Source organism: Vanessa tameamea, chromosome 20, assembly GCF_037043105.1.
Source record: "Vanessa tameamea isolate UH-Manoa-2023 chromosome 20, ilVanTame1 primary haplotype, whole genome shotgun sequence".
Lineage (NCBI taxonomy): Eukaryota > Metazoa > Arthropoda > Insecta > Lepidoptera > Nymphalidae > Vanessa > Vanessa tameamea.
Window position 1 is genome coordinate 3,080,725 of NC_087328.1, and position 12,071 is coordinate 3,092,795.

Genomic DNA, 12,071 nt, shown 5'->3' on the forward strand with positions numbered 1-12,071 from the left:
AAAAAAATGCTAAATTTAGCGAGATTTTACTTAACTAAAGAATTCCAATAAAACGGCTACGTTAAGTTTTTTTTTATGTGCACACATTGCGTTACTGTTTATTTGCCTTTAACGTTTATTAATTAAACATCACTGAAGTAAAAAGGAAAAAAGGCACATGTCCTGGGAGATAAAAAGATAGAAATTTGATATACTCGTAGTTCTTTCAAGTGCAACAGTTTTTTTTATTATTGACAATATGATCGCAATACGTTGTGGTATATTTTTTTTCTATAGTGAATAGCCAAAATGGCCCAATGGTCAGTTTTTTTACTGAATTTTGAAAACACGTGAATTTTAACTGAGGATTGCGGGTTAAAAGCCGGTTAAACGCCTCTGAATTTTCATTGGCTTAATTTTTGTTTAAAATTCATGGGCTCGGTGGTAAAAGAAAGTATGTGCCATATATACCAGATAAACATCTGTCCTAATCGTATCCATCAATCTACATGAGAGCAAATTGTTAGAACTTGTTCACTTGGTGGAAGGGCTTTGTGCAAGCTCGCCCGGATGGGTACCACCCACTCATCAGATATTCTACCGCCAAACAGCAGTAGTCAGTACTGTTGTGACTCGGTTTGAAGGATGAGTGAGCCAGTGTAAATACAGGCACAACGGACATAACATCTTAGTACCCAAGGTTGTTGATGCATTGGCAATGTACGGAATGGTTAATATTTCTTACAGCGACATTGTCTATGGGCGGTGGTGACCACTTACCATCAGGAGGCCCATATGCTCGGCCGCCAACCTATACCATAAAAAAAAAAGAAAATAGAAAGGCTTCCAAACATCAAAAATGGGACTTAGACAAATCAGACATAATATATCTACGCAGGCTATGACAGTATGACGGTTCTTGTATCATTTTAATACTAAGTAAGTTAGTTGTTTGGTTAACTAACTTACTAACCTCGACTCTCGACTCGAATATCGATAGAAATATATATAGTCACACATCAAACACAAGTGTCGGAATAACTAATAGAAAATGTACTGTAGTTAAAAGATCACAGGTTCAGATACATTCAAGCTTATATCTCAGGCGTGCTTAATAATTAGTAGGATTTACATCGTCTCCACGGTAAATTACAAAATCGTGAGGAAACCTGCATAGGTCGTGACATACTCTAAAACATTTATAATTTGTTTGTATTCATTTACAATGAAGTCGTATTCGAGTCATGCCCATAGTTTTATGTAATCCCGTCTGGATACCATCCACTCGTCATATATAGTAGTGCTACACAGCAGCACTTGGAATTTTTGAAATTTTGAATATATATTGAAAACAAATTAGTTCCGAAGGTTAGTGGTGCATTGGCGACGTAGGGAATAGCTAATATTTCTTCTGGTGACACTTACCATTAGGTGGTCCATTAGCCCGTCCGCCTACCATATAGCAAAACCATAAAAAACCTTCAAAATAAAGATACTTCCTCCTTTAGGCTAGGTGAGTGGAGCCTTCTATAAGAAAATTACTAAATGATGAAAAAAACATGCAGTAATTTTAGTGTTGAAAATCTGCATGGCAAGAATACGACCAGCTGAAACTAACCCTCCTTAACTGTGCTGGTTGTTTTAGCTGTGCCCCAGACTTGTAAGCGCTTAATACCAAAACCGTGGTCTGATCTAACGACACCAAGTTGAGACGTCTGTTTTCTACTCTATCAGAATTACACGACTAAATCGCTTCATTAAAATTATTATACTATCCCTGTCTATTTCAATAAATCGCACTGTATCAGTACCAATGCTTCTATACATAGTTGTATACACAGTATTCAATAAAATCGCTTTCCGCCGATTTGTACGCTTGGATCTTTTAAACTACGCAACGCATTTTAATGCAGTTTTCATCAATAAACATAGTGATTCAAGACGAAGCTTTATATGTATAATATATGCATATTGTAGTAGAGAAAAGTCGAGAATTTCAACTTTCCTAGATGGAAAAAGACATGTTTTTTTTTTCTTTTTATGCTTGTTTTTCAATATAAAAATTGTATATATACCCTTATTGTACCCAGGTGGATTCGGGACGGGTAGCTAGTATGTGTATATAAATTCAAGTGACATTTAACGACTACGTCTGAGATAACCCCCATAACATTAACCATCGTTATTTAAGTGGCATTCCCACGACCTTAAGAACTTCATCGTGAATCGTAGAAATATATGAAAAATAAATCGATTAATTAAATTAAATCGTGCACGTATTTAAATTTAAAATTAGAATCAAGCTTTTTAATACTTCCGTAATATGAACAAAACAATATTAGCAATGCCTAAAAGGAATCCAGTCACTATTTCTTATTATAAAGATTACAAGAAATGTAATAGAAATTGATGTCACAACGTAATTATTAAATACTTTTTTTACGAAAGTATTTTAAATGTCGTCACAAATGTATTTTGTACGTAATCCAACATGACCTTTAAATTAATCAACGTAAACAAACCTACATAAAAAATAGGTCGCGCATAAAATACACCCATATTTGGTTAAATTCGAATAAAATCTTTACGCAAACTCTTTCTCAGTACGTACAACAGATATTTAATCTTAAACGTATTACGAAACACGATAATATCAAATAATGTAAATAACAATACCTGATGTGACAATACTTGTGCAATTTGTGAGTGAGTCAGTTCGTAAAAGTGACAAAATGCATCTTCAAACTGATCTGGCGTGTGAGATCAGCTATGAACCGGAGAAGATGGAGATCTCGAAGGAGGCTGAGATGTTGTATTATGAGCTGATGAGAGCCTTGGAGGAAGAAGAAAGGGTAGGTAGTGTTTGTAATTTATGGTAACATTTGAAGATTGTCGATGGTAAAATTTTAGAAAATCTTTAAGAAGCGGAGTGGCAGGATATCACACAACCAGCGTCCTAAGATGATAACATATTGGAAATTGAATCAATCGATCGCCTCCGGGTCATTGCAAATAAAAAATATTGATGAGCAAAGAATTCATTTTATTGTTAACTGAAATAATTCGATAAATATATGATTTTTATGTTATTGGTTATTCTCAGGTTTGAGGGATTTTTTTTGGAATCGTGGAAATATTTTGTGACGCTTCTATATTTAATAAAGATTTTTATTGAAAGTAAAAAATATTATTTCGTTTGTTCTAAAATGACTCATTTGTTTTAAATTAATTTTGTCTGGCAACTTCGACTGTATTGTTGAACAGCCGTGGTTGACTGCTGCTAAAGCGATCAGATCAATAGTAACAGTTATTAGGAGAGGAAATAAATAATATTGGTAATATTTATATTTAAAAAATAAACAACGGCAATATAATTTAAAATAAACTTACTAAATGCTTAGGCAATAAGTTCGTTTGTCCTGTATTTAGACGTTAATTTTAGGAGTCGAAGAAACAAACGTCTATACTAGGGATACTAAGATACTTCTGAAAAAAATAGAAAAAATCAAGACATTGTATTTTTTGATGAAATTTACAATTCGTAAGTTTACCAAAATTTGACATTTCTGGTGAGTATATTAAAAAAAAAATAACTAGTGACGTAGTAATTCATATAAATTTATTAAAGAATGAAATACTTCAAATAAAGAAAAGAAAAAATATTGAAATTGTACTAGATATAAAAATTAACACTTCTAAAACCGAACATGGCATTTACAAGACGGAAAGGCGCGTGCAATATATAATAGCCATAAAAAAGTGTTAATTTTTTGCCAAGAAATTGATCGATCTAAAAAAAATCCTTTATCCATTCATCCGTTCGGATCAAATATCCGAAATAGTTCTCACGGCTCCATCTATACTCGCCTTTGTCGATTATTTTTTTTACAAAATTATCAGCGGTTTTATCTCGAACAAGAATTGAGGCATATAAAACAATGCCTCAAGTTTTAAGCCGAGATGGTCTAGTGGCTAGTCCACGTGTATTTTAACCGAAGATCGGGGTTCAAATTCAAAAATTACCACTTATGCTGTATTTATAATAATTCTTGTGCTTGATTGCAAAGGCCTCATGTATGTCGAATATGATTCCAGCACGTGTGTTTCCGATTGCGCAATGTAGCAGCATGGTGGATTAGACTCCAAGCCGTCTCCCTAATGAATTCATTTTTCATAGAATACAAAATCAATTCTTATCAGCTAGGTTTTATATGTCTACGTAAACTGGCGCCTAAAAAAGTATCCCGTACATCAGGTCACTAGGCCCTCGACCCTGAATTGAATACAAAAACGTTTAGTGGACAGGTTCGTTAGCTAAACGAAAACACTTCAAATACATTAATAATTAACACTACAGCACAATAATTACAGAATTAAAGCGAAATTCAAGTTAGACTTGCGCTGACTAAATATTGACTCTCTAAGTTTGCAAGTGCTTCATTAGCTCTCTGAAACAAATAAACAAGACGGACGGAGACTTGAGGCGAGTGTGTTAGTTGATTATTATATATATACACTAACGTCCGCCGGTGACTTCGCCCACGCCTGAGGCAGGTGGTAGGTAGCCTATATTACTCAGGATATAAGATACCTTTATTCCATTTTTTTTTTTTATACATATCGGACAAGATCACATCCATTACTCTGATCCCAATGTAAGTAGCTAAAGCACTTGTGTTATGGAAATCAGAAGTAACGACGTTACCACAAACACCCAGACACAAGACAACATAGAAAACTAATGAACTTTTTTCTACATCGACTCGGCCGGGAATCGAACCCGGGACCTCGGAGTGGCATACCCATGAAAACCGGTGTACACTCTACTCGACCACGGAGGTCGTCAAAGCTGTCATTAATCATCATATTTAATACCTATTCGTCCAGCCGTTTTTGTATGATAAAGTAACAAACATATAAACTAAATATTCATACGTATTAATAATTTTTGGTTTCGTATAAAACCATACATTTTTACCATAATTAGTTCTTACATTATCAATATGAAGTTTATATTTATTCCTTAAATTCGAAATATGCGGTCCCTCACAAATCCTGATCTCTGATTGAATGGAACCTGATTTAATTTGTTTGATTAGAATGCGTGTATAGTATGTGTATAGTTGTGATATATTCAATATTTTTGTTTCATTATAAAGTTGTGTCGTTGGAGTAGAATAGTGATATTTATATAGAGTTTAGATAATCTTATTTTGTATTCTCTGTAAAGTATTTAAATTTGAAGTAGTAGTGGATCCCCGAACCTGTATTAGATATTCTAAAAGAGATTTTACTAAAGAATTATATAAAATGTTTCGGATTCTTTTTAGTACACAAGTGGAGATTCTATTGATTGCTCCTAACATTGATTGCAACTTTGTTCTAATATGGTTATTGGTTAATATGTATCTTGAAATTTAGTTTGTCGTCTAACCATAAGCCAAGATATTTTTCATGATGAGAGCGCTGTAATATATCGTTATTTATCGTTAGCGGAATGAAGTCAGGTATCTTTTTATTTGTAGCAGAGAAAATGAATGAAATTCAATGAAATGAAGTTTTAGCAGTATTGATTGTAAGTAAATTGTGTTTGAACAACTCATTTATCAAATTTAAATCATTTTGTGCATTGGTTATAATTTAATGAATAGATTTATGAAAATAAAAAAGACAAGTGTCGTCTGCATATAGTGTAAGGTGGCCAGTTAATCCTATCTTTTCGATGTTGTTTATGTAAATTAAAAATAATAAGGGTCCTAGAATAGACCCTTGAGGGATACCGTACGTCACATTTTGGGAAGCGCTAGAAAAGTTATTAATTTTAACTACTTGCTGTCTATTTTTTAAACATGACTCAGACATCGCTAAGGCAGTTCCTGTCACGACAACGTTACATAATTTGGATAAAAGTTTTCGATGACTTATTGTGTCAAAGGCCTTTTTTAAGTCAATATTTCATTTAAACGATTATATAAGATAATTAATCATACACGACAAGTAATCATAATTTCTTACATGTTTTTTTATTCATGAAACCTCATTCGTATCTTAAATTGTGATTAAATTAAATTGTAAATTTAAAAACAAAACAACTAAAATAAATTAATTTTAGCTTACATATTTTTTCTTCAATTACGATTTAAATGATATTATCTTAATGTATAATTAAAATAAATAAATATATATTATAATTTTACAAATTAAAAGCTTTGATATTAAAAATAATTAACTATTACGTTCTATTTCAGTCTAGCAAATTTTAAATTTAGAATTCGAAATATTTAAATATTTTATGATATTCCCAAAATTTAACAGAAATTTAAAAAAGGAATTTGGTTATTGTTCCAATGTCCATAACACACACATGGTTACAAATAATATAATATGATTTGGTACGCATGTAAATATTTAATCTGTATACAGAGTTAATGACCTGTTTTATTTACTCACACTCACAAATTTATTTACGAACCATGGAAAAACTTGTTAACGGATCCTTTGCATTGGAACAGGTCTTATAAAGAGAATGAACTGGACCAATTGCTCTCCTTGCATAATATATGTCTGACCAATACGATTACAAAGACCAAGATTTTTATTCTTATTTAATATTGGAAAAATATCAATAATTATAGCTGTGGTTTAAACCCCTTGCTAAGTATGATATTTACATATATATATTTAAAAAATATATTGGTAAATTAAAAACCGAATGTGAAATAAAAAAATGACAATGAATATTCCTTTAGCATAGATAATAACAAAAAAAATGGGCAAAGGTCCTTGCAAATTATGCCATTTTAATAATCAGTTTAGAAAAAAAATATATTGTTAATTTAAATTCGAAAAAAATTTCAATAAACCCTTTAGCATAGATAATGTTCTTAGGAAAAGAAGAAGGCAAGAGTCCATACATTTAGCTTATCAGTTCGTTATCTAAACAAACAAAATAAGAAACTGTTATTGGTATAAACCGGATGCACCGTTAAATGTTGTTTGAGTTTCTTGACATTCTGGTTTAACGTTCTTAAGATTTATTAATTTATGTTAATTACTGAAGTCTACCAAGTCGTTTAGCTCATCGACATATCGCTAATCATTCTTATTAGCATAAAATTGTACTATTTAGATAATTAAATTAATTGATCTATTAATTATAATAGTTGCCGCCCGCGGTTTCACTCACGGTCTTGGGATTGGTTGTCAGGTGTATGAAATGATAAGTATTATGACATAATATATGTCATATTAGGCATATTATTAAATATAAAAAAGTAGCTTCGGAATTCAAACTCGCTTCATTACATCAACATCACCAAAATTTCATCTAATTCGGTTCAGTGGTTTACAGTAACAGACAGACATACATTAATAACATTAGTATAGTTTATTATAGAGGATTTGTAAAAAAAATAATATGTTCTATTTAAAAGTTTATAATTATTATTTAAGTAAATAAATTTAATAGCAATTAAGGATTATTATTGCCCGTACCGTAAATGAGGCTTAATTGATTGAACGCTGCCACTTAAAATTCTATCTCTTCTGATTTATATGTTTTTAAATCTATGGAAATATAAACATTGCCGACTAAAAGCTTGAAACCAAAACAAAATAATTAGAAAACTAACGAAACGGCTTACAATATACTAGCCATTATATTAAGACACATGCAGGTTTCCTCACGAGGTTTTCCTTGACCATAGAGCATTCATTTAAGCTCATAAAAATCCAGTAGGTAATCATCGGTTAAGTTCCACGCGATTAAACCACTAGGTCATCTCATCTTTTACTTTAATTAAGGTGCTGTTAGACTTTTGAACCTGAAGTATATATATTTCATAAAATATATATGTTTTAAGAAAATTTAATTTAATTGGCAATTAAGCGATTAATTGGCCGTTTTGTTTATTTGAACAAGCCACTTAGAAACCGGCTGAGTTATTTATAGATATTAGTATTCATCAACATTCGCTAGCCCATAAAGCATTTATATGGCTTCGGTGCAGTACTCACGTCTTCCATCCATTTCTCATTAGTTATATTTTCGAATACTACTATCAGCAAAGGTTGTCTGTGAGAGATCGCTATAGCCGATAAGACCTCCTTTGTGCGCCATTCGTAATTTTTTTTTTTTTTTTATTTTTCTTACGTTCACACATATGTTGTGCAATAAAGTATTTAAATAAAATAAAGAGACGGAGCCAATTCTAACAACAACATGTACAATCTTTAAATTTCCCATTGCTGAGCCAAAACCTCCTCTCCCTTTGAGGAAAAGTTTAGGAGCATATTCCACCACGCTGCTCCAATGCGGGTTGGTGGATTCACATGCGCCAGAATTTCGTTGAAATAAGACACATGCAGATTTCCTCACGATGTTTTCCTTCACCGCCGAGCACGAGATGAATTATGAACACAAATTAAGCACATGAATTAAGATGATGGCCATCTCGGCTCGTTACACATCTCCTCAGTTCAATCCTAAATCGGACTTCTACTTATTTATATGGGTTACGATACTATCCCGAATTTATTCTATCCAACTTTAAGCGAAACGTAACTGGATCGTTGCGTTTGTAGAATAGGGAAACGGCTGAAAGGCAACGGTTATATTTCGATTCGATTGCGATAAACTCTCATTTTTCTTAGTAACCCAGACCATATATTTTTCCTCTTGCGATCTTTGATACCTAACTAGTAATCGATGTAACCGAATGGCCGTGCTTAAAACACACGAATCTTAACGAAGATTTTTAACGTATCAATGCCAGTTTTAAAGAAATTATTAATTACGCCCTAGGTATTAATACTTTCTCCTCTTTGTGCAGGAGTGGGGGTAGCTCTATGGTTCCGCATACTGCGACTGTTTTTTCACAAGTCGTATACCTGTGTACTATTAAATATCTGTTTGAACAAGCTTCACAAACAAACATACTTCGGCATTTATTGTATTAGTTAAGTTACAATTAAACAAAATCGTTTATTAATTATTAAATATAAATAAAAAGTTTAATTAAATCAGTTTAAACTTTATTAACATAATGGACTAGATCAAATGAAAAGTTAAAAACGCATTTCAGAATAACTGACTACGTCTATTGTCTGAGCTAATATTAAATGTTTGCACTGCGCGTCCAAAATGTTCGTCTGCTATATTTAAATTTGTGATGACAGTTAAGTTTACATACGGGTGTATATTATGTCGGTACTCGGATACTTTACAAGTGTCAATAAAGTAACAACTTCTACTACTAACTCCTGGGTTCTGCTTTATGTATACGTGATGCACGAGTATTTTTCAATGGTAGAGAAGTTTAGCGTATTTTTGTCTCCGTTATATATTTTTTTTCGCTTTAACGTTGCTTGAATTAAATTTCGTTTATCGATTTTGGGTGTTTGGACAACTTTTTGCTTGAATAGAAGCAAGGATACAAATTGCAATTTAAAAAAAAAAAAATTAATACCTTCGAGTGTCAAATATTGGTGCTTATTATGACGTTTTAAGATACTGACATAAAGCTGTGCTGTTTAAAAGCGAAACATTCCCCTTTTTTCTATTGCTGTAACACTTGACAAGCAAAATTGAAAAGTACCGCCAATAATGCACACGATCTAGATCTAGTTGACTGGTCGGAAATTACTATCGAGAGCGTAAGTATAGTTTCCAAGCAATCAAATCCCGGCTAGAATGAGAGAGATTATTACGCGGCTACAATTATTATTTAAATATTTAATAGCACGTATATCTGAGAAAGCCGAGAGAGACAGAGATAGAACATCAATACTGCCATCTCAGATTGTCCTTATCCTATAAAAAATACTATATTTTCATCTTGTAACTTGTACCAGAACCTCAATATGCTATGAAAGTAATTTAATGTAGTTTTCTGAAATATAACTGCAGCGCTTTACGCTTGTAGGCCACAGTTCCATAAATATAGTTGTATGTCGCGGTACGATTGTATGCTGACGTTTCCTGCAGTATGCATAAAATTTCATAGTCAGCGATTTGATTGTGACAATTTTAGATTTATTCGTGTTAGTCTATGTCAAACGTCAGCATTGTTTTTTTTTTCGCTATGGCATGTTCTGCTGTAGTAAGGTGAAAAATATTCTGCCATTGGTGTTGGTGGCGATTTTAATAACAAATTTGACAGCACATCAATTATAAATATAGTCTTTTTTCAATTCAAGACTTACAAATTATTTTATGTTTAGATATTGTATAAAAACGTGTAGTGTGTTTAATTTAATTTTATAAACAAAATATTTTTGTACATTACTTACTTTTGTAACCGATAGAACTGGGCTTGTAACGTACAGTCACCAGCTGTTGCGAAATCAAGCAACGATGCTTTGTTCTGTACTACATTAGAAATATTATGTAGGCGCCCGATATCCTTTCTGTGATCAAACTATCTTCCATAAATTCGAGTTTTACTTGGTAGAGTAGCTTTGTATAATGTAATGTGTCTTTGTACCTACCCAGTATACTACCCTATCACCGTATATTCTACCGCCACACAGCAATACCTACTTAGTTTTGTTGTATTCCAGTTTGAAGGGTGAGTGAGATAGTGCAACTACAGACACAAGGGAGATATCATTTCAGTTCCCAAAGTTCGTGACGCATTGGTGTTGTAGGTAATTGGTAAAAATTATTACGGGCCTAATATATATGGGCAATTATCATCACTAACCATCGGGTTGTCCCCTTCATCATATAAGCGAGAAAATGGAATATCTACATTATTTATACGAATTTTAAAATTGCACTCAAACCATTGAACCGAATTTGATGGAATTTAGTATTAAACAAGCCTGACGACATAGGCCATATTTTTTATGGGTAACACCTAAAACACGAGTAAAGCCGAGGGCGACAACTAGAAGGTTACACAAAAGGAGTTCATATTATTTATAACTTAATAGACTAAGATATTAGCCCACAATGCCTAAGTCTATGGTACCATCTATTATTATATATTACTCATTAAACTTCCGCCAAAATATATATCGTGCGTATATTTGTATTATGAAAGAGTCAAGTTTCAATTCCATAGAGAACATACCTATCTTCAACAAAGAGATGTCCAATCACTCCCATATGACTCATACGCAACACACGTGACTAGCGTACTATAATAATCACATTTCGCTATTATATTTGTGACCTTTAAATCAACGGGATAAGGTTTCAATTCCTGTAAATATTTTTAGATTTAACATTAACATATTTAATATGCCTTATGTTGATGGTGTTAAGTGTTACTTTATAAAGTGAAAATTATATCTAGTAGTCTTAGTAACAGACAGCTGTTCATATTAAAATTAATTTTCGATGAAATCTATATAAAGCGTATTTTAAGATGGTACCTGGTTTAATAGGATTGCCTTTTTTCAAGCTATTATTTAACTTTGCTGGGTAGGAAATCCAATAGCCTAATACGTTCAAATCATTGTTGGTGATGACAAAAAAAAAACAGAAAGATACTTAAATATACAAAATTAAAACACTTTTTTTTTAATCGCTATTCCAAAACCAAACTACATAAACAGCCTGTAAATTTCCCACTGCTGGGCTAAGGCCTCCTCTCCGTTTGAGGAGAAGGTATGGAGCATATTCCACCACGCTGCTCCAATGCGGGTTGGCGGAATACACATGTGGCAGAATTTCGTTGAAATTAGACACATGCAGGTTTCCTCACGATGTTTTCCTTCACCGCCGAGCACGAGATGAATTATAAACACAAATTAAGCACATGAAAATTCAGTGGTGCCTGCCTGGGTTTGAACCCGAAATCATCGGTTAAGATGCACGCGTTCTAACCACTGGGCCATCTCGGCTAACCAAACTAACCGAAACTTATTTGCAATGCGAAATTAATCTTCATATATAATACAATTTGTGACCCGCGTCTTCGTTCGCGTTATTGGTGTTATTCGTCTTGTTTTAGGTATAATAAAATAAGCGTCTATCCTTGGGATTCAAGGTTGTTTCACGCCAAATTTCATCAAATTCGGTGGTGCGGTTTAGCTGTTAAGGCATAACAGACAGTCAGACAGAGTAACTTCTGTATTTTTAATAT

The 12,071-nt window shown here is 32.8% G+C and overlaps 2 protein-coding genes across 5 annotated transcripts in view; one reads left to right on the forward strand and one right to left on the reverse strand.

The window, feature by feature from the left end:
• Nucleotides 1-12,071, forward strand: part of LOC113403803 (dystrophin, isoforms A/C/F/G/H-like) — a 580,208-nt gene that overhangs the window by 536,581 nt on the left and 31,556 nt on the right. The window lies entirely within an intron of this gene.
• The window catches only part of LOC113403742 (synapse-associated protein of 47 kDa), a 241,398-nt gene continuing 236,288 nt past the window's right edge, over nt 6,962-12,071 (reverse strand). Inside the window, exon 11 of the transcript XR_010309488.1 lies at nt 6,962-6,973. The gene's annotated coding sequence lies outside the window, so the exon portion shown is untranslated. The remainder of the gene's footprint in view (nt 6,974-12,071) is intronic.